This window comes from Lepisosteus platostomus, chromosome 10 (assembly GCF_059453375.1).
Source record: "Lepisosteus platostomus isolate fLepPlt1 chromosome 10, fLepPlt1.hap1, whole genome shotgun sequence".
Classification (NCBI taxonomy): Eukaryota; Metazoa; Chordata; class Actinopteri; order Semionotiformes; family Lepisosteidae; genus Lepisosteus; species Lepisosteus platostomus.
In genome coordinates this window covers 6,110,165-6,133,699 of record NC_142620.1, presented here as the reverse complement: position 1 = coordinate 6,133,699, position 23,535 = coordinate 6,110,165, and the positions used below count along the sequence as shown (strand labels likewise).

Here is a 23,535-nt window from a genome sequence, read left to right as displayed (position 1 = left end):
TCTGAAGAGGGTTTATTCTGCCGAAGGGTACATTGGTAGGAATTCAGTAATGGTATATTTGCATGAATATCTATGCAATTAAAGATGTATTCATTTGCAATATTTTCCACATGGACTGGACATTAAACACAATATAAATTATAAATGTGAAGTTCATTGAATAGGGCAATTAAAAGTCATTGCATAACAGTAAATGTTACTTGGATCAGAGCTTTCGTAAGTAAACATTTCTGTGTAGATCAAAGCAGGGATTTTTTCAGCATTCATTAAGTCCAGCAACAAAAAAGTGTCTTCTAGCTTTTGGGAACCAGAAATAATACAGGAGAAAGAGCAGATATTCAGTCACAGACCTCATCCCTGATCTAAGGGGGCTGAGGTTGCAAGCATAATAAGGAGAATAAATTACAACTATGAATTTCCAGTAAAACTCCTACAGTATATTACATCCATTGATGTGCAGAGAGGATGGGGGGCCTGGGGAGGCAGCTGTATTTCTCTGTTTTTATTTTTTAAATACATACCTTTAAATTAAAGGCAGCTGGAAAAGGGTCTGAATCTTTGTTTTGGGACTTTTTAATATTTGAGTACACATGCATGTTTTTCATGAATAGGTTATTGGCATCTAATTATTTTTCAGCTTACGAGATTCTGTTTGAGAGTAAAAATGATCTCTGTACACAACCCCTGTGCCACATATTCGTGCTCTCATGCATCTGGAGGACACCCCACGGCCGAAACAATGTTTTCTCTTTTATTAGCGTGGGATAACTCCCTTTATGCCTTCTTCTTGTGCTTGACATTATAGCAGTTGGAAAAAATAGCTGATTGGTCGATGAACTATTTTGTCTGCTTTCTCTTTGTTTTCATAGAAAACATCTTCATTCAGCAATCCCAGGAAGGAATTAATTGAATTATGTCCCTGCTCAGGTTACTTCTTCCTGGATCAGATGGATGTGACAGTATTGGGCTGGTGTGATGATCCTCTGACACTCTGTAGCACAGGGCCTGTCCACACATTGCTGGGTATCTGCTTTCTCTGGTCTAGTCTACTGGTTGTTGAAGCAGAACACTTCATTCTCTAGGCAGCGTCTCTCACAGACAGGCTACTTTAATCTCACTGTTCGCAACCAGGCAAACTTCTCACTGAGTAGGACTTATTTTCACTGTTCTTGCATTAATTTAAATCAAGTCTATTTGAATAGGCTATTTACACGGATTGTTAATCAACTCATTCTGTCAATGTTAATTCATCCACAAACCTAACACCTAGCACCTGGCGTTTTTATGACTTGAGCCTTGTATTCTTATAACTCAAGGAACAGTACTACTCAGATGATCAGCAGACCTGTCTTCCCACTGTTTAAAAATGTAAATGACAGTTAATATAGACGTAGGGGGACTTTTTCAGATGTGGTTCTCTCAGTGAAAAGCAGTTAGTCTTTTGGGTTAATACATTTTTCTGCAGCAAAATCGAGAGAGAAAATAAAGGCTTCAGAATTTTTTTTATCTTCTGAGGATATTGATGCAGAAATGTGGTTTTCAATATGATAGGAATTGAATGAGTGTGTTCTTCAGAATAAAACACAGTAAGATTAATGACCAAATACCCAAACATTTTTATTTCCATATTAAACATTCATTTTTTCATTGAACATTGAACATCTCCTTCCATCTCTGTCACTGGATCATAGATTTTAAACAAAATTATGATTCTGTTTCCAGTGGTCCTTTTTAGATAATTAATATGTTTTGTTTGAAATGTGCAGTCTTTTCAGGAATTGTTAGTGAAATCACTGCAAGCCCCTGTTTCTGCATCTTTAATCTCTATTGTGTCATGTTGGGTTTGCAGAGATAAAAATGAAATACAAATTTATTCATCATGGAGGACTTCTCTTCTTTTTATACAATCCATTTAATCATTTGTTCCCTAAGAATCTGACTAATAATAAATGTATGCTCACTCACAATAAGCTCTTATTAGAGACTTGCTCCATTTCAATTTCTCACCAATGTGAAGATGAAAGAGATCAAAGACTTTTGAAAAGGTTACCTTACTTTTGTATTTCAGACTTTTCTCATTAAAAATTTTGGAGAATATTCTGAGAGCGCTATTCACTGATGGCCACAGTGCTCAAGAGTTCATGCACTGCTGCACTGTCTGTCTATTGGGCAGGAAGACGAAAACTGAAGCAGTAAGACATACTGGCAGCAGGACTGCATTATTACTCAGCTGCCAAATGCATCCACCAAATTATCAAGAGATGACGCAATTGACAAAAAAGTGAGATTGGCAGGGTCTGTCTGTCTGTACTGTCTGTACTGTGTGTGTGTGTATTAGGGGTTAAGGGGCCAGCTTGTCTTAAACCCAAGAAATGTCCACAATAATGCATTTCCTCTTGTTGTTTTATGACTATTACAAAAACTGTGTGCTTTGCATCAATTGTATGTGGTTAAATGAACAGTGTTAGTATGAAACTAAAAGCATATCTATACAGAGGCTGCCCAAGTCTAATTTCTATCAATTCCCAGAGTATTTCCATAAAATTACAAAACACACCAGCATTCATTATTTTGTCAGAAAAGAGATGATGGATGAACATGCCACATCGCATCTCGTAGTGAATAAAATGGGCCATAAATTCCCAGCTTCCAGTCAATCTGCATTTATTTTATCTTGGAGTGTATGATAGGTGTTGCCACAAATGCCGGTCAAGTTACAGACCGCAGAAAGGGTGTTATCATGAGATATAGGGTAACAGACCCACTTGAACATTTTGTTTCTGCTTCAGCAGCTCAAATCTCTTCTTTAATAACAAAAAGTTTGACAAAAAAACATTTTAAAACTTTGCCCATGTTCCTGTGAACTGATGAATCAGTCAATTATGATACATAATTAATACCCTGTTCATACAGCTAAGCTATTTCAAAGTAATAGAATAATTATGTGAAGTAGTAAAGTAGAAGGGTTTTTAATTTCGCTCTGAACCTCTTGAGGCCCTGCACACCACACTGTGCCGCATCTCTTTCAAAGACACTGCAGCAGAAAAGGAATAGAAAATCAGATGTCCAATAAGATTTAACCGAGTGCTCACAGGAATTAAACTAGGAACCTTTTTTAATAGGATCATGAATATTCTCACTTCTTATTATCTTCTCAAGCGTAGATCGTATTTGCTTTTGTATTATAATAAAAAGCATTCAAATTAATGAAGTTGTACATTTCTAGAATCTATGCAGGTCATAATTGTATAAAAACATGCAAAAAGCATAGTGTTAGGAGTATACTATAGTCCACCAAAATCCTATACCAGCTGTGTAGGTTTTTGTATTGAGATCAAGAGTGTTTGTAAAAAGGAAAAGGTTGTTCTCATGGGAGATTTTCATTTTCCTCACATAGATTGGGAAAATACACCAGGGACTTCAGAAGCAGAATGTGGTAAACATGGCTAACATCTATTTTCTTACAGATTGTCAGGGGACCCTTTGGAGAGAATGCCTGTATTGATATAGTCTTTTCAAACAACCAAGATACTGTAAAGTGAGGAAAATAGGTAAGAGAACCATTAGGGAATCTTCATCATAATATGGTACGCTCTGAAGTTGATTTTGAAACTCTGAAGAGTCCAAAAGCAAGGCTGAGAATTTCAGGAAGCTGATTATGAAGGAACTGGAGTATGAGAGAAATAGAGATAAGATACAGTATAAGGTCTTTTAAGATGCTTGAAGTATAGAATAGATTTGTTACAAAAATGAGCTAATCAATGTAGAAAGCAGTCTCCGAAATTGTTTAACACAACAATTACAATAAATATAAGGAGAATTGAAGCACTATATAGAGTGAATAAAAAGAACACCCACTATTTAAAAAGACAACAAATTGAAATATTGGATCAAAATAATTAATAGAAAGGTAGAGAAGGAGTTGGAGATTGCAATGGAGTCTAAAATGAAGAATCCTTTAGAATTACAGCAGCAGAAAAATAAATAGGATAAATTAAAATGTCTCAGAGATAATAATGGGAAACATTTAGACCCTAAAAGCCAAATGACCAATATATTGAATTATTTCCCTTTAATGTTTACCAAGGAATAAATCAGCAACATGCCTCATGCTGATGAAAAACAAAAGGTCAATATTAAATTGTATTATCCTCAATGAGGTATAAGTGTTACAGGTACTAATATCCATGGTGATGTTCTACCAATAATATTCAATGAAATGAAGGATGTTATTTACAGACCATTAACAAAAAGGTATAAAACAGAGGTATAAAATTAATGACAAAGGTAATACCCATTAAGTGGAAATCTGTTAAGACATCCATCAAAAGTGACAAAACCAAACAAGTAAATACTGCCTAATGAGTCTTCTGGTAATGAAAGGTTTGACATTTTTGTAGACAAAGGCACCATAAAGGAACAAGGAGAACTGGGAAAAGACTACTGTTCACTAAACACACTAAAACACCTTCTACTGCCTGTATTGCTAATGGATTTTCGCTGACCAAAATTCTGAATTGTCAAAAGGTGTGATATTTTTAGTATTTCAGAATTTGTTTCCTCTGTAAGAAGAGTCACTGTGCATAAGGCAGAGATAGATTCTATATTTTTAATGTTAACACCTGTTCCTTAATTCTGTACCTTGCTAGGTTTTGTCAGGCATACTAGAAATTTACTGTTGTAGCCAAAGAAAATAATTAGGAGAGTGCCTGTGAGCTTTTACAGCACCTACAAAACTAACTGTAGCACCAACACAAAATAATCATCAACAGAAAAAAAATTGATCTGTGAGACATTCTCCATTTTTTAATGCAAAATCTGTATTTGTGTCATGAAAAACCATTTCACTTTGTATATTCTCTGTAAATGTTTAAGCCCCTTTCTTCCCTGCTATTTTACATCATTAGTTCCTGGAAGGAGCATGATGTTAGTAAGTGTCCATTGTCTACCCAGTGGGTCGTCTGAGCACTGATTTCTCACCATTGCTTTTATGGATCAGGTCAGTGAAGCAGAAAACTGAACTGGCTGTTTTGAAAGGAAAAAACAGAGCTGGAGCCACCTGCTGCTGCTCCTCATTGTGGCCACACTGCTGATCAATCTTTCACTCATCACCCCAACATCAGGGATGGAATTATTTCAGGACTCTTTTACTTGATTAAATGTTTGCTGCGATAGTATTAATGCTCTCAAGCAGCTCAATTGTTTTCATAAACTAAGCACATCCGACATGTAATCTTGGTGTGACACCTTGTTCTGCAAAATCAAACCACATTTTAGTCTTCAGTTTTTCAGAATGGAAAAATGAATCCAATAACTAGAGAAAATGAGTTGAAAAAAAATGTTTTTTTTTCCCCTTATTTAGATCTTGTGTTGAACTGTAGACTCACTGGTTTGGTATTAGCACTGCTATGTAGTTCTTATTGTGAAACAGTCACCGTTTCTTTCAAGTCTGCAAAGAAGATCATAAAAAGGCTTTAGATGTTAAAGATTTTCTTAAATTCATCCATTTATGCTGCAATAACTCTTTGTAGCTCGTTGTGAAGGCCTTATTACACCGCTTTTACTTAAACACATCACATTTGTTTTTTCTAACATCATTAAATGAGTCCAGTGGTGTTTTCAAACCTATGGTTTCATGGCAAAAATATTCAGCATGTGTTTTTTCAAAAGGCTGGGATGGTATTTCGTGCTGGTGCCTTACAGCTCTTGGGGTCCTGGGTCTGATTGCGAAGTGGGGTGCTCTCTGTGCAGAGCTTTTATTATCCCCTATTTTCCCCATGTGCTCCCCTCCCCTCCCCCCCCCAGTCCAAACTGACGCTCACCAGGTTAAGTGGCATCTCCTGAATGCAGAAGTGTGTGTGTGTGTGTGTGTGTGTGTGTGTGTGTGTGTGTGTGTGTGTGTGTGTGTGTGTGTGTGTGTGTGCCCTGCAAAGAGCAGGTATCCCTGACAGAAACTGGATGGATGGATCCTCATAAGACTCAAAGAAGGTGCTTTGCAGTGCTGTGTGAAGATGATGGAAATCAAACTTCTCCAGTGCCAATGTGTGTTTGACCCACTCTCACTCTCGCCTCAGTCTTAGTCTTGGGTTTATCTCGACTCATTTCGAACTCCTCTGAGGCACTGTCTCCTCTGAGGATACAGTGCAAGCGGGACTTCAGTCTATTGCCCCATTTTCCTTGTGATCTTTGAGCCGCAGAGCTGTTGCCAAAGAACTAGCAGGGACATTGATGTTTGAGTACCGTTAAAAAAACTAATAACTTTACTTTTCAGTGGAATCTCATGGAACGAGGTTCTGTTATAGTAGTGAAAAGGATGAGAAATGTTCTGCCATTAGATTAATAAAACATGAAATTGGAGGTATCATTTATAATGAGGAAAGGGCCAGAAGAATAGCATTGTGCTGTTTACAAGCCAAGACCCCTGTTGCCCTCAGTAAAACACACATCAGGTCTAATTCATCTTTTCCAAGTGATCTCTGACACTTTCTAGCTGCCTCAAAGATACTGAACTCCAATAAGTCCAGGCCTGGAAGAGACAGGTCTTTTTAAAACTCATCATTGTAATGTAATAAAGCGAGAGACAGACATGTTTCTTTGGATTATGTGGATAACAGAATATTGTTCACAAAAATGTGCTTTTTTAAAAACACAAGGAGATATCAAGTTAATGTAAGCCCTAAAGATCAAGCATACATTGTTTCATGACAATTAATAGCAGAGAGGAAATACTTGAACAAATCACCAAGGATTTGCAGATGTTGATTCTTTCAGTATGTTAGATGTGGAAGTTCTCAGTGTGTGCAATTAAACTTTTGTTTTTATTTTGCCAGGAAGATTAAAAGAAAATAACTTTTAATTTGCAAATTAGACCTAGAGACCTAGTTATACAATGGGGCATTTACTGGAGGAATCTGAGTGAAGATCCTTAGCTCAAGTGTATAACAGCAGCCTACTGCCCAGAATTTGACCCCATCACTCTCCAGTCCAAATCCCTAACCACTACCCCCAGCTCTTGCCCAATCCCTCCTTAAATACAAAATATTGGGCATAGACAACCTCTTAGAAAGAAACAGGTAACATTTTCCAGAACAGGTCCACATTATTACAGTTTCTCATTCGAGTAGAGATTGAGCTTTTTTGAAGGACACAGCCCTGTCAGACTGTTCCTCAGCAACATTGCCTGAAAGTGCCCATGCACAGCATGAATTCAGATGTGCATCTTTTCCTGTGCTACAAAGAAGAGCAACAAATACTTTGTATGACACAAATGTGATAATATTGGACACATGCAGAGCTAAAATGCTAAATTATTGACTTACTCTCTAGTACGTCTTTAAATGCCTCGTTCATTATAGACAGAAACCATAAGCCAAAGAGTGAGAGTTATTATGTTTTAAAGCAGAGTACAAATATATTGTTAAAAACATTTTAATTGATGAATTGGTTTTAATTAAAGGCATTCAATTCCAACTTTCTTATATTGTGTATAAAAACTGGGATTTTCCCAATGTGATATTATTTGTCTGTCCTATAGACTTTGAATTTCAAACAGGTATTTACTCAATAAGTAAACAGTGCAATGGTGAAACAGGGGATTGAAAAGGGAATACCTCTCCAACAGGCTATTATGACAGCTGTGGTACTATAATATATGGTTTTATGACTCAACAGTTATAAAAGACTGCAGCTGTACACAGCTGGAGACAAGAAGAAGTAATGGCCACATTTAATATGCTGCTCCAGCTCGATGATAATTACAGCAGCACAGAGGTAGTTCTTAGAATTGCCCAGCAAGTCAAAGGTGGCTATTTGGAATTAGTGCTGCTCGTAAAACGCCAATCAATTCTGAGCGGAGTGGGTGATTGAAACACTTGTCATCATTGTAAAATTCATTGTTTGCCTCATAACATTTTCAAGGGCATTGACTCATAGCAGGTAAGTCTTGACAAGGAAGAAGCACTAATAATGTTTTGCTTAACATATATATATGGCAACTACATTTTAAGAAAATCATTGTTTTGGTATGTGTGGTAACTGGAATTTAATTTTTTAAATGACTGGTGGATTAAAGCAACACTGATATTTTTGAGTGTGAGCAGCGTGGAAGACTGGTTAGGGCTCTGGTCTAGGAACTGGAGGGCTCTGGGTTCGGATTCTGGGTGGGATGCTGCTGCCATACCTTTGAACAAGGTACTTCAATCAAATTACTCCAGTAAACGGCCTGTATAACTCCTGTATAAACGGGAGCTCTCTAGACTGTCATCATGAATTGGAATTTGTATTTAATTGACCTATCTGGTTATGCAAATAATTATACATTAATTACGCAGGTATGGCATGTGATGAAGCATTCCAAAGCTAAAACCTGAGCTTCCACAGCTAAGATCCATGACCCTGTTGGGCTTATAATGTTTTGAGGAGGCTTGGAACATATTCATTTTGATCTACAATATATGGGTCAGGGAAGGAGAGTAATGGCACAGTTAGGTCTGATGTCAAAGTCAGACCTAGGGTTGGGGTGATTTTATGATCTGTGATGCTGTGATGCTGGTTAGTGTTAGAGCTGAGGTAGGGAGAGGCTGGAGCATTGCAGAGCTTGGCAAGATTATTTAAATGGTTCAGCTGTATTGGATGACCTGAGACCACCATCTATTGTCACCCAAGCAGAGATGGTGTTTCCTGCCCTCTCCTGTCTTAACTAATCCCGTAATAAGGGCACTCAGGCCACCTCTTTCAATCAGCTACCTCTGGCAAGGTGCATCATTCAGATGTCACTCTGCTCTTTTACAGAAATGCCTTTTCTGACTGAGTCACCCAGGATCTCTTCTTTAAGAATACCTTTACAATGTGGGCTAATGTGCTTTAAGTATTATTTCTTCAGAGGCTTAAATGAGCTCTATTGAATCAGGGCATTATTTATTGATTGATTAAATTTTCAGAAAACAAGCTCTAACCCTCATGTGCATAATTAAAGAACCGGGAAATCAATTATATGATTAAGTCCCTCCACACATTAGAATTGTGTGGTTTTAGAATGGAAGAAAATCTCAAGAATTTAAAACTGTAAATTTGTACGTGGGTTTCAAAAAATATTTTATGGTCTTACAAGTTTGCCAGTTCTTACTCCTTTCTTTTTTAAATTCTTGCAAGTTGCAAACGCACTGAAGAAAAAGAAATTCTTAAGATTTTATACTCACAAGTCAGTAGAGAGTTTGGGGAGACAGGGGGCTAGTTTTTTATTATTTTCTATAATAAGCAGATGGGCTTCTCGAGGTTATCAGACCATATCAGACATAAGGGACATTAAATGTCAAGAGAGCAAAAAGACTATAGAAAACTGATGTGTGCTAGGGGAACCTTTCACGCCAAATTGTCTCCTGTATAATAATGGCCAGTGACATCAATCTCAGAGCCAATGCTACAAATGTCACAATCTGACCTGGATCAAGATTAGAAGTGTTCACAGACGAAAGGCCAAAATCAAAGCCTCAAAAATCCTTATTTATTTATTTTTATTATCAGCAAAGACTGTTTCTTTATCTATATGGAATCTAAAGCACATGTTGTGCAGTTTTGTCACACAGAAGGATATAAAAGTAGAAATGTTTCCTGAGCTGTCAGTACTGCATATTTCGGTAAGCATGCTCTATTGCTTTAAGATAAGCACAATCAATATCTCCTCTCAAAGTGTCTTTAAACATTAAGAACCCCTGTTGAACAGACCAAACGCAAAGAGACTTTAAGGTCAAAGCTGAATAAAGTATGGATTATGAGCTATTGATTGGAAGAATAAAAATATTCATTTAAAAAGTCTGTCATAAGTTGCTTAAAGAATATTTGAGCCAACTTTTGTGATACCCATGTTGATATTTCTTTGAAGTGAGTCTGAAAGAGCACACTTGTATTGTTTCTGACAGCATCTGGAATTTTGATATGTGACTAGTTAGGAAAAGTGCTCCTGTATATAATAATATGATACAGATTTCAGAAAGTATTATCAAATCTGAAAGACACCTGAATGAGTAAGGCCATCAAATGAATATTTTAGCAGCATTCTTCAGTTTTCTCCTGCTTGTTTGGAGCTACTTTCAAACAATATTTGAAGTACAGTATACTCAGCCCTTGAGCTGGCTTGTGAAAGTCTCGCATAAAAGCAACTTGAAACTACAGGAGAGCTGGGGAGCTCTGAATTCATAGCGCTATTTGAACTAACACGCAGTTGTTGCAGCCCAGTGGCAAAAATAAATGAAGACTAGTTACTTTTCACACACTTCAGAAATCTGCCACTGGCTGGCCATCAGATGCCATGTGGTGGTTCTAATGATTTATGACTTGGTTTCACTTAAGACAATTATGACTGGAGGCTGCACTGTAAGATAGCTGCTCTTCAGTGCAGGTTAAATCATCTGAGAATGGCTGATTTAGAAGACCTGTGTTATAGTGATGTGAATTGCACATTTCAGATTTCCCTTTATTGGTTAGTTGATCTGGTCTCCCATAAAGATCACAGATACAGACACCCTTTTCCCACTGCTTTCCCAGTTCAAGCTAAAATCAAGCCTTTAATGGAGACAGGAAGGGCCAGTGACAGTTCTGGATATTTGATTTTTCTCTGATGCCGACAATGTGGTTATCATGAGCTTTTGTATAATTGCAGAGGGGATAAAAATGCTCCTTTTTTAGTGTGATAAGGCAAGCTTCAGTGTATCCGAACACACACACTCATAAAAGGGTGAAAAGAAAAGTGTGACTACACCTCCTGTTTTAATGGAAAAGTCACTGGACTGCAGTTTACAAGAGTCTGAAATGAGGTGGAAAATATTGAATTACAGATGTCTATCTGTGTTCATGTGGCAGAGCTCTGTCCTTTAGCTACCAGTGATAAATTATTACCACTCAGCAAGCCTGAAATAGCTTTTAAACAAGGTTATAATATTCAAATGTCTTTGTTTTGTAACTCTAAAAATGAAATCCCAACCACTGCATTCCACACTAAGACCAAGTGTCCTCGAGTTCTTCTCGCTAATAAGTTTAATAAGGTGTATGCAGTAAGTCCAATCTACTGTATGTACTTGTAGTAACAATTTAATCATCTGACAGCGTACAGTAGAGGTCACTTATTCAAATGATGTTTACAGAATTGAAAGGGAAAATGTAATCTTCTAGGCTATCTAACCTGATCTGTCTGGATACGCTAGATATGATCTAGATCTATCTATTTAAGATTGGGTATCTACATTTACTTTTTAAGTCTAGCTAATGTCCCCACCAGCACTAGGTAGACATTGCTTACAACTGCTATTGTGTATTCCTGTTTCTTCAGTTTACACACCATCAACTGTCATGGATGTCTTGCATATGGAATTTTAAAATAATAGACTGATGTGGACACAGCGTAGAGCTAGAGAAAAACCAGCATACGTTTTTTTAATGAATATATTAATTTTTATATATACAGTATATTAAACCATTCTAACTCTAAATAATGTTTCTTAGCTGAACCACATCAAGACAGATTTATTGGTCAAGATAAGGGAATACCATACTGATGACCTCAGCATGACCTCCTACATTGTGTGGTGCCATCTGTGTTGTCTGTTGTACTGTGTCATGAGAGATCAGCGTGATTAAGAATTCCAATGTGTGTCTACATATGGCAATAAACTACTCTACTCTCTCTCTACTCTAAGAATGGCAAAACAGCTAATGTGGGCTGCTTATGTTGATTATACCTGTATACAAAACAGAAAAAGGAGACTCTTTAGACGATCATGGCTAATCAGTATTCATGTACCCCTGTGGCAGATGACCCTGCAAAAAAGGTGCACTGACTATGAGGCCACAGACCTTGCCTTGTAGACCAGAGAGTGCTACTCACTGTGCAAAGGTGAGTATTTGTAAAGACAGTAAACATGTTCACCTGCCTCCACTAACGGCATTATTGTGAACTGGACTGGAATGGTGAAAGTTCATGTCTGGGTTTGTATGAAGGGGTGTGTCAGAGCTCGTGCAATAAAAGAAGTGTGCAGCTTAGACGGGCTGTGGGTGCCACTCTTTGCATTGGGCCATACACTTAATATTGTGCATCTGTTGAAAAGTAGTTTTGTTATATTTAAAATAAAGCCAGACCATCACCTGGACAAGAAATTTACAAAAGAGGTGGAGATAACCTGTGAGGGTCCTTGCGCCACATGCCTGTGACAGATGATGGATAAAACAATTAATACATGAAAGCTATCCGTTGTCATGTCTTATTGTTTAAACTAAAAAGTGCCCCTAGTTCTCTCATCTGCAATCTCAAGAGTACAAGTAAAAAACTTAAAAAATAGCGAAAATTGCTTAACATTAAGGAAACGCTTGCAGCAGATACAGCAGTCTTTCCCCTATAATAAAAATGTGAAATTCCAAAGATGCAGTTGTTTATATTTGGGAACATGGTATATTTTATAGCTAAACTCTACATTTCTGTTTAAATCTCTGGATGCTGTACATTTTTTTTACCTCTGGTACAATGCGTAATTGTTTGCAGTGCTTTTGCTTCAGGCTTTTATTTCTATCCTCTGATGCTCTTAGCAGACAGTTTACCTCTCTCTCATCCCCTCACTGTTTTCTTCCCTGGTGATGTTGTTTCTACAGAAATCCAAAGTCTGCTATAGAGCTATGAGTTATCAAGCGCCTCTATTCAACCCAACAAAACACCCCAAAGCTTTGAGATTTCTCTGCATTGAAAATAATTGGTTATGAAAATAGACAGCTGAAAATCCCGCCATAAAGCCATAATCAAATAAAAATAGCAAAACATGCACACATTTACATGTTCTTGCAGTGAAATTAAGAAATCATAGGATAATGTCAATCATTCTTATTTGTCATTTGTGAACACTTGAGGGATTGATGAGGCCCAGACTCATTAGCTGGGATGTTCAGTGAAAAGCACCTCCCCTAAGTGCATAATTGGTAGAGTGCTAGTGGTTTTAACTGGAAAGCAGAATCAGACAAAGGCAACTTTAGAGTGATGTAATATGAAACAGGATAAGCTGTGAAAACGCAAAATGCTGTATTCTGCAAATTAAGCTGTATGACAGGTCAAAGCTTAAGGTGTAAATTAATGGTTTATAATAAAACAATTTTAGTTCATTCTATATTAAACTGTGTTCTTTTTGCTTGGTATTATACGTACGGTCAATGTTATTGAGATCCAACAATACAATGCTTCAACAGCCAGGTCAGGGGAACGTGCTCAGTTTTCCGTATGCAGGTGTCACAGCAAAAAAAGACCACAGTAGAGCAGGGAGGGGAAAGGCTGTATTGTTAAGTCACTAATGAAGTGCATTGTGTGTATAACAAGCAAAGTATATAATATTGTTTGTTATACACACAATACACTTCATTAAAAATTAAATAACCTGTATCATTCCAATATCAAAGACATCATGCATTAACACTTAATTTAATATCCTGAATGAGATACCAATATCAGTATATCAATAGCTAGTTGTTTAATATTATGAGCGCTGGTAGTGGCTGTGATTCTAATTGAAAAGAAAAGAATAAACATTAAACAATCTTAAGAAACAGCTATTTCCATTTGTATGCATGCTGCTGAAATATTGGAGGCAAGCAGCTGTCGTGCTCAGATTCTAATTTGATTTATTGAGGGATATGGACACCTACAGCTGAATTGCCTGTGACCTTTAAATAGAAAACTGTATTATTTCAACAAAGGAGTTATTCTATCACTCATTCCATGTACAAACAGTGTGAGCAGCAAGGCAGGCGACCATATGGTATTTTCAGTGTATTTGCTATGTGTACTTTAAATTGAAAATAAATGATCTGGTTTAATTTTGTGGGGAGTGGTGCATGTCCCTTTTTGCCGACCCCTTGCATTGGTAGGGCTCATTAAGATTGTTCAGGATTTTTACTACACCTTTTCAAAGAAAGTATCAGGATTAATTTGATGCCAATGGGGTGACAATTGTCTTGTGTAACAGGACATCTCAGCTTAGTTTAAAACAGGACTTACTGTAAATATAAATCTCTGTACCTTATATTCACAAACGGGCAAAATCAGAATCATCAGTGGCATATTTATCATGGTCTACAGATCACTTTGCCCTGTTTTACAGGCTAAGAATCTTCTAAGCACAGTCATTTCATTGTCTGGTAGAATACTGCACAAATCTTAATTCCCATACAGCACTGCCTTTTATTGATTTTTATCCTAATTCAATTGGCCCAAATGGGGGTAGGTGAGGAACACCTAAAACAATACTGACAATGTTTAAAAACGTGCTTCAAGTAACAAACATTAGAAAAACAAAACTGGCCACAGCAAAATTGAGAAAATTGGGTTGTAAGCGCAGTTGCATCTTAAGGTCAGCAGGCATGGCAAATATTGGCTAAGCAGCACCAGAATCACATGATTTGAATAATATGACAGAACGCCCTTTTCATAAAACCGTTTCTGCACCATTGATGGGAGGAATCAGCTAAAGCTGTAATAAAACAAACATGGATTCTGAACACAATTTCAACAGACGAGCATGTTTTGGACTACCTAAATATTCCACTTAATTTAATTGCTGCAAATATTTCTCAATTTTCCACCACATCTGCTTATGCATAATGGCTGTTGTACATTACCCAGGTGGAGCTGCACTTCAGTAGTGGATAAAGGTCCTCTCCTCTTTGTGTAATGCTTTGGAATCCTTTGGGATTTAAAGGATTCCAAAAGGATTATATACTGTAAATGCAATTAAATTAATCTCATTGTAGCCAAACAGAAAGAAAGTGGAGACACCAATCAGGTCTGAGTCTGAGGCTTCTCTTCTTACTCTTTACCAGTTTCATAAGTACCAGTCTCTTCAGAATCATGGTCTTCAGAAATATAATACAGTATTGTTCAGCAGGGGATCCCGATTCTTGTCCTGGAGGCCCTCACACCTGCTGATTTTCATTGCAGCTGAGCTTAATTACCTATTTGAAGCCTCAATTAAATGAACACGTTGCATGATTGAAATATTTCAATTTCTTTCTGCTCAGACGTTTGGGGATTTTATTTTACTCATGAAATGCAGTGGTACTAAAACCAGCAGGTGTGTGGTCCTCCAAAACCAGAATTGGGAATCCCTTTTCTAAAGTATAGTCTAATTTATCATCTTCTTGTTACCCTCAGAGACATTCCTTCTGTAGTAGAGACAATCACTTCCTCCTGTACACAAGTTCAAGCCATCACATAGGTGAATTTAAACCAGTGTAAGCAGTACCAGGTGTGCAAACATTAATGGCAGGAGTACTTTTTGAGATACGCCTATGCACAAAGACCCTTTAGGCCACTCTACAGTATCCCTCATTGCATAGTAGCAGTAACTCTCAGCAACCAGAAATAGTGTCCAACAAGACTGCATGCAATCATTCGTACAGTATGTATGAGGTACTGAAGTGTGTGCAATCTTGTGTGAATCATCCATGTGGAAGTAAGTCTCGTTAGAGCTGCCTTTGCAGAGAAGGAGAAAAAGGGTGGTTTACCTAGGTAACACAACAGGATGGAAACACTAATCAGCATTTTGCAAGTAGGACTGACCCTATAATATGACAATACGTGCGATCATGGTATTGGGAACCTATGTCACTTGATGCCCAGATCTTTGGAAAACCAACTGAGAACCCTCCAGCTGGTAAATTATTTTTATTACTCTCATCTTTCTCCATCAATAATTTGTTAGGCAGGGGATTGAAATGGGGGCCAGTACTGTATAAAACAGACTTGCCAGTTTGCAAATGAAACCGAAACTCTCATCGCTTTATGTTTTTCATTTCTGAAATCCATTCACACCCATCACCCTTTGTGTAGACGTTTTAATTTGAAAATATGTTCCAGCTGAATTTCAACACACGTGTGGCAAGGTGTATGATATTGATAAAGCACATCCAAATTAAATTCATCACATGCCTGAGGCTTGTATTCCATTAAGGCTTGCAGTGTTATCTTTCAGCAAATGGTCTCTTGTGGTTTTCTTATCCCTTCAGTCCATAAAAAACATGCTAAAGTATGATAAAGTGTAACAGGCATTAAGCACAGGCATAAGGAGAGCCAGCAAAACTGACATATACTGAGAAGATTTGCACTGGATTGCTTTTATAGGAGGAAAGGGGTTGACAATAGTAAATAACCTGTCAGCAGCGATTTTCTGATTCCAATGGAATGTGTCCAGTATCACTCTCAAGTGTTCGTCTGCATTTTCTAATTCACAAACTCGAAATAACATACAGTAAACTCAGTCAATCACATAAATATGCATTCTACCTCGATTGTGCTCCATTCTGATAACCAGGCATGCAGCACGGTTTCAATTGCATTCTGTAAATATAAATCTTTATCAATGTAATATATCTCTCTCTAACCCTTGCTCACTAACTGTGTTCCTGATGCACAGACAAACAGACTGGCAGGTAAATTTTTCCTCTTTTGATGAGACCAGGGGGCGAGTCTTGTGGGAAAGAAAAATCCAGAAGCCTAGATCTTTTCCATTATTATTCACCTCACTTCTGAAACAAGAGGAGGCAAGGAACAGAGAAACTAGAGGCGAAGCAGCAGAAATCCAAGCAGTATCTTAAGAGGGACTGAACAAGGAAATATTCTATTCTAGCTTTAAAATTAAAAATTATAAAGAGCCAAATCTGTGTTTTCCTTAACACTAATTGGTATTGTTGGGAAAGGCCATCGTTAAAATTTGTTTCAAGTAGGATTTTACACTTATTTTAATGATAGTTAAAATGCACAATTCCTAGCTGAAGCATCCTGAGATTATATTGTGTCAAAAAATAGATGCGTCATTGCAGTGCTCAGAATGAGAGATGCTATGATTTAGAAACTAATTACAGAAAATGAAAACAGAAGGTTACAAAAAGGCTGATGCGAGAGCTGATCTTAAAATATCAACTGAAATACAAAGGTGCTAAACGCGGTGAATGCATGGTTGATTCAAGGTAGGCATAACCTGCTGCTTGTCAATAAGGAATAGCATTATTCTGCTTCTCCTGTTGTTTGGACACTGTGTCTCAGGGTTCCACAGATACAAACTCGAAACTTCATCAGAGCACTTAGAATCAGAGCTCTGTTTTAAACACAGGAGGAGGTTCTCCTGCATGAACAGGCAACTTTCAAGGCCATTTGTATTCTGAGATTGTGCTGCACTGCCTCTGCCCACTGCAACGCTGTTTGGAGCAGGTCAAAGAAACAGCAGATGCCTGCAGTCCTAGTGGAACAGCACGGCTCAATGTGTTAATGTGTTGTTTATGATAATAGCTCATTATAGCTGTAGCCAAAAGCTAAGATGCAGTCATGCAGTGCTGCTTCTTTTTAGAAAACAGAGCTTGCAAACTGTGCTGAAAGCTGGGGACCCTGCCTGTTTGGTAGTAGATGTGCTAAGTACTAATTGTCTTGTTATGATGTATTCTGTATATATTCTTTACCCCAGAAGAAAGATCTATAAGCTAATTCTATGCACATGTACTGTAAATTACAAACTTAATGTGCAATTTCATGTACAGTAAATCTCGCTAAAAAAACAACAAAAAGTCCAAACTCATGAGTAGCAACAGATTTAAGCTATCACCTACGGCATTTTAAAACATCATATTCAAATTTGCATTTGTTCAGAAGTGTTATTACTGAGTAGCTGACAGACTATGAAAATATACAGTATAAAAACCCCATTTATTGTCATGGAAGGAAACACATCTTCCTTGAAGAAGAAATGGGGAGAGGAGGAGAGGAAAAACTAATAAGCCTGATATATATCTACTTATGTAGGTTGTCATCCCCCTAAGGGGGAAGAAAAGAATACAGACAAAAAAAAAGTTTTTGAAGAAACAGAGAATTCTGTTACTATGATTTTTACAACGATTAAAGATTTAAAAGAGGAGACGTGTTTGAAGTAGGTCGCGTTCGTCTAATGAGCTAAGGATAACGGCTTTTGCTTCTATGCCATGAAGTATGAAGCAGGGTTGTACAGATATTGCCAGGACATATTCTGCCATGTTTACTGAACAAGCCATCGGTTCTTTTTGTCGGCACTTCTCCATGGCGATAGTATTGTGAGAGAGAAATCCTGAGAATAAAGGGGCCCTGAGGAATCCAGAATAAAGGAGCAAAGATGAGAGAGACAATAGAATAGAGAGAATGGGGAATTGGGAGCACTAAGGGCAACAATAAGAAAGACTAAGACTTCAAAAAAAAACATCAGCAACTTTATAGCAGCCCCAATCCTACTGAGACCACCTTGGTTAAATTGGTAGGGATGGTGCTACAAACACCAAGTAAGTATATATTAGAATTACAAATTATCATTGTAATTTCTGTATTTGAAAAGATGATATTGTGATCATTCGTCCCGGGCTGATTAATTATGACAGCGTATTTGCTGCACCAGAAAACAAAGATACTGTGTCTGCGAATAAAGTGTGGGGTCTTTAGCACTCAAGGAATGTGTTTAAGGCAGTAAGGCACACAATATCTGTACCAGAAAATGGATGTTGATTTGTGCCTGTAATAGTGCAGTGTTTTGCACTTTGGGTCTTGTCTCATTCAAGGCAAAAAAGAAAAAAAAAAAGCCTGAGGCAGTTTTTGTATGTACTGTTCTAAGGCACAATATGAGTAATCCCTCCTGGAAAAAATATATAACATTCTAAGAGCTGACATGACCCATCAAGAGATAAATAAATAATGAAAAGGCACTCGTCTTAACATTTTTCAATTAGAGGAGCCAAAATACAAAGGATGACCTGTTCAAGAGCTATTTGCATTGCGATTAATTAGAATGTCATGTTTTGTTTCATTGTAGTGAAAATGATTTAAATAAATACCCCGTTTACTTTGATGTGGTTTGAAATGTGATAAAAGAGAAGCACAAGCCCTGCTACATCACTGACATGAAATAGTAAAGTGGCTTCTTTACAGCTAAAACTGCCTATTGAGGCTCCCCCACAGCTTGTGTATATAAAGTTACTGTTTTCTCATCTGACTACAATTAGGCACACTAATCCCTGGACAACAGCCCGTGCTATGAAAACCTGTTTTGAAAGTCAACCTTGATCTCTCTAATCCATCTGTCCATTTTCCACACCCCCGCCCCCCGGTGGGTCATTGCTGTGTGTGTCTGACCGTCTGCCGTTCCTCTCCAAAGGAGAAACTCCTATTGTATCACCTTAGATAGAAACAAACCAAACACATCATCAGACAAGCGGAAATCTTGGCCATCTAATCAAAAAGCATCTGTGCATTATGCATTGCATTATCTCAGCCAGGCACATGTGGGCTGTGAGTACACAACGCTGCCCTGGCGCGGGTCGCTGATTGTCTTGTCAGGCTCCTTCGTGTCCACACCTGATGGGGTGAAGATCTCTGCGTGCCACCAGTGCCCCCCATCTTCCCTTGAATGAGCTAATGTGTGCTTTGTAGTCGGTGCCTCCTAAGTCAATTAAACTTATCAGTTAATGAGACTGAAAAGGGAAAAAAAAACAATTTCTTCATTATAATGGTGGTTTTCTAGTGGCTCAAAGCCTTTTTACTGATTAACAGAATAACTTCAGTTCTAAGGAGCTTAGCATCTCCCTGCTTTCATACACACAAGCAATTATTATTTGTTTGAGGACATATGTTAGTTTTCAACCCAGCATCCATGCTTTTCTGCATCCTTGCTACAAACTAGGAGTAGTTTGTGTATGGCAGACTTGAATCTCCTCTGATCTAAATAATCCACTTGGTCAACTGCTTATTCCTTCACCACGATATTCAACACTCTTAGGAATTGGCTGATCCGTAGTGTATTCCTGGCCCAAAGGCGTAATTTCATTAGTACATGCATTCAGCACATTTCTCTGGTGAATTTGCATTTTAAAAGCTAAACAGGTCAGGTATAAAGTTCTGCTGTGCACTAAGAACATATTTTCTTTAAGAAGCATTATGGGAAAAAATGCATGCATGCATGCACTCTGTGTGAAATCTGTTACATTCGCTCAGTAGCAGAATGTATCTGCACGATAGTACAATAATACGAACAATTCCTATGGACTGTGTGAGAAAAGAATACATAGGTTTGAGAAGTACTAAGCCAAAGGAACACAAACACACATAAAGTGTATGTGTGCTTTATTATTTTATTTTAAGTATATTAAGCTATTTTTCACCGCATGGGCTGGGTTCATTAATACGTTTAGCAATAAAGTGAGCCGGATTGTTCTAATAGTTTCCTCGTGTCTGCTACCTTATTACCCTATTTTATGAATTCTTTCAAGAAATACAAAGATCTGACTGTGCTCTACAGAGTCCCTCAGCACTGCATTCTGACATTGAAGATATGCCGTCTCCTCGACCTGATGCCGTTGTGTTTTTTATTTTAAAAAAAAACTAAACATGAAACAACAGCCATGGGCAGCTGTCAGACTTGTCAGAGTGGATTTGAATGGCAACTAGCTGTGGGAATGTTCAGATTATCACGCAGTTCAGAAAAGTTCAGGCACCCTCTTGGAATTTTAAAACTGCAAATGTCCTGATGAAAAAGCAAAGGCTTGTCAGTGAGTGAGGAGTCTTTATACTCTGTATGCATCATTGAATTAAGTATAATAATACAAAGGTCCTTCATTAAGTTAGGAGGGCACTCCTACCTCTCCATGATGCTATGTTGTTAAGAATTTAGAGGGCAGTCTTAAATCTGAGTAGGACAGAGTCAGCAAGGAGAATTAATTGTGAATGGGAGGTCTGTTGTTAAAAAAGAAGGAGGTAGACACCTCTTTTTCAACCTGTCACAGAAAACAAATTGCAGGGAGTTTGGTGTTAATCTTCCCTGTTCCTTACATGGAACTAGGTTGCTGGTGTTAGACTTTCAGCTGTACCTTAATTCCCTCAAATGGAAGTTCTGTTTTAGGCTTATTGCTTATTGGCTCCAGAAAAGCAATGAAGACAGATTCACAATATTGACTCACTACTGGGCAGCAATCCTAGAAAGCCTTTGATTAGCATTACTGACAATAGAAAAGACTTTTGAAATTGAGGTTGTTTAAACAAATTGGTGATGGAATCATGTTAAAGGAAGAGCAGGGTATGATTTGCCTAAGACTGGTGTAAAACACTGTTTAAAAAGCTGCGGTTAATTCTTTTCAGGCAGGCTGAGTCAGAGAACGGCCAGATCAGATAAGAGGCTTAAATGCTTTAATACACCTCTAAAAAATTAAAGGACTAAAGGCGATGTTTTCAGGTTCTGTATTTTTGAAAGGCCAGCTAAAATACTGCCCACGGTTTAAATGATAATCTTGGAAGATTGTTTTCATTGTCAAAGTAGAAGAACATCTCCACATTAATGCACTGGCTATTGACCAGTTTTTGTCAATATCTTCTGCTCTCTTAGGTTAGCAGAAGGTTACCACCACTTCACCAGTGCAGCCTATTTATGATCTTAGGCTGAAGATATGATATGATTTTCCTACTAAACAGAATACAATCTGCTTATGAACTGCTTAATGCAGCTGAGACACTCAGTGATTGACTTCACCTGACTTCTCCTACAGCAATGACAAAGTACACATCAGCCTAATTTCTTTCCAGCCAGGTGCTTCTTCTGTCCTAAAACCCACCCTTCCTGATCTTTTTGAAGTTTCCCTGAGATCCTTCCATCCTCTTGTTTAGTTTTTGGTCGGCCCTGGTTTGTTTTTGTCCTACAAGCCCTAATCCTGTGTTTGTCAGTCACTTCTGGCCAAATTTTTTAATTTCATTCATTAATTCTATTGCTTGAGCTCTTGCTTGAGTTGCAGGTCCGGGAAGCCGGCAGCTGTGTTGTCCTGCATTGTTATCAAGCCTCTCTCCCTTCCCATGCAGCTCCTGGGAAACGTTAACAGATTTTTGGGCGCTGACCTTGGCGACTTTGAAACAACAGCCCAGGAAGAACTGATGTCCATGAGTTTCCAGATATTTTGTGCCACATGGCGGAGGTTTCATTTTCTCTCTTCTCTGACAGCTCTACACGAGACACTAACTTCATATAAATGTAACATCGCTGCTTCTAAAACTAAGCCAGATTTCTTTGGTGTGCCCCATTTTCATCCTTCATGCATCAGGTACTGCAAGTTGTCCTCAGTTTGCAGGGATGGCTGTGCTGGAGGATCTAAAAGATAAGACTACTGGGCCACAGCAAGGAAATACAAGATAAATAGAAAACACTGCTGCCTGACTGAAATCCTAATTTTATCCTGGAGGACTGATTTTATAAAGGATAAACGCTCTCTGGGACCGCAGTGGAAAGTGGGATGTGTTCCCGTTCACAATACAAATGATAATCTTTTTGAAACATACAGTAGTAATTACGGTTTTAAGACCCTGGTCTCCACTCTCCCAGTGTAATCCCCCTTTTCACCTCCCTGGTGCTTTTCTGATTCCCGATGAAAAGTAAACAAATGCATTCCACTCATTTGAGTTTTTCCCCATTTTTCAAGTAAATAGAACAACTACAAACACCGACAACAGGTTTGAAGTATGGGTGGATTGCAATCATTTTGTTCTAAGCTAAGTGTATCAAGAAAATAAAGTCGAGTCTGCGTTGAAGTTAAAAAATAATTCCAGTGAAATATAATCTGCTGAATAACAGCATTTTTAAAATTGTTGTTGGTGGATTGCATGTTTGTCATTTATTATTTCATGCTAAGTATTCAAAAGATAGGTATTTCCATTATTTGTGAAGTCTTATATTGATTTAAGAGATCTGTATAATGACCTCCCATACACACCCTCCCTGAGTCATTAGGAACCTTCAAGGTTGCTCTCAACTACTCAATGCCATTAGAGATAATCCAAGTTGTCCAGGAAAGATCTGTGTTCTCGTCTCCAACCTTAATCTGCTACACTCCGGCAGTAGCTCAATGACCTGTCTGAGCTGACAAGTAAAATATCCTTAAATTGATTAAGTATTGCTAAAAATATTATGACCTAGTCATTTCAGAATGCAAATGGAAGTGGTTAAAATATAAGACAGCCTTCAATTTTTACAAGTCAGCAGGCTCGATATTTAATTTTTATGATTGCCCTGCTCACGAAGCAATAGGTGAGCATTTTATCAGTGCTACAGCAGAAATCAATTCCATTTTATGGACAGCTGAGAGACAGGGACTGCGGAGTGCACTGACAGTTCAGAAGTCTACAGTAAAGTTTCTACACAAAATATTTTCAAGGATTAATACGAATTTAAGTATAGTTCTAAACAACAGGGGGACATTCTTACTTTCTAGCTTGTTTGTTTACTACTGTATGAGCCCATTGATCTGAGGGTCTCACCCAGAAATGTCTTGAAAGTAACCAGGGTATCAGCTTTCACAATAGGGCTGGATAGTTTGTTCCAGACTGCCACAACCATAGCATACAGTACATTCATATACTGCATTGTGGTCAGCAATCAAATTCATTTATGCATGGCATGTATTTTATATGTAATATATAGTTCCATACTAGAGAAATGTTCATAGTTCTTTGAAAAAAAAACCCCA

At 37.8% G+C, this 23,535-nt stretch overlaps 1 long non-coding RNA gene across 1 annotated transcript in view; it reads left to right on the top strand.

Moving 5' to 3' along the window:
• LOC148653112 (uncharacterized) overlaps positions 1–23,535 on the top strand; it is a 93,811-nt gene that overhangs the window by 46,130 nt on the left and 24,146 nt on the right. The window contains exons 6-7 of the long non-coding RNA XR_015941603.1: positions 870–2,281; positions 3,468–3,551. This is a non-coding gene — a long non-coding RNA (uncharacterized LOC148653112). The remainder of the gene's footprint in view (positions 1–869; positions 2,282–3,467; positions 3,552–23,535) is intronic.